At 44.5% G+C, this 670-nt stretch overlaps 1 long non-coding RNA gene across 1 annotated transcript in view; it reads right to left on the reverse strand.

The window, feature by feature from the left end:
* Positions 1 to 670, reverse strand: part of LOC116695559 (uncharacterized) — a 3446-nt gene that overhangs the window by 2555 nt on the left and 221 nt on the right. The gene's annotated exons all lie outside the window — the stretch shown is intronic.

Below are 670 nucleotides of genomic sequence, written 5' to 3' on the forward strand. Positions count from 1 at the left end.
TCTGCTCGCTGTCCTGCCCCCCCCACCCCCACCCCCTGCACACGCCCTGGGCTCACCCTCTTCCCAGAAAGCTAGACACCGACACGCCAGACAGCATGAGTGAAGTGGTGAGCTGGAGCTCCAGAGATGAATGGCCTAAACCCGCTGCTTTAAACCGTGGTGCACACAGACCAACTGCCTGCAAACGTGCACTGATGCAAAATGGGTCACTTGAATGTGACGTATGGATCTGTACGTGTAAAGACAAGATAAGTGATCGGTTTACAGGGGCTTCACAGGTTTGGCCACATTCATTCATGAACACCTCTGTATGTACAAGTTTACATGAGTTTGTATTGGTGTAAAAATGCAGGTCATACACTTTCTGGACCTTGGCATCAGAAACATCTTTTGATGAACTGTATACTTGTATGTGGATAACTGACAATAAATTTGGACTACATGGAGCGTTAAGTGCAGTGCATTTTTTTGACGAGTGTAATAAAACTGATACCGTTACTATTTTTAAGACCCCACGGCCGTATTACCACCCATCCCTAATTTCTACTGCTTTCTACTGTCAAAAAAGAACACATTGCTGTTATAATGTTGAATTTGTGTTGATAACCAAGGACAACTGAGTGTACTGGAACAAGGAGATTTAATGTGCTCATATTATGCTCATTTTCAG

This window comes from Etheostoma spectabile, chromosome 9 (genome assembly GCF_008692095.1).
Source record: "Etheostoma spectabile isolate EspeVRDwgs_2016 chromosome 9, UIUC_Espe_1.0, whole genome shotgun sequence".
NCBI lineage: Eukaryota > Metazoa > Chordata > Actinopteri > Perciformes > Percidae > Etheostoma > Etheostoma spectabile.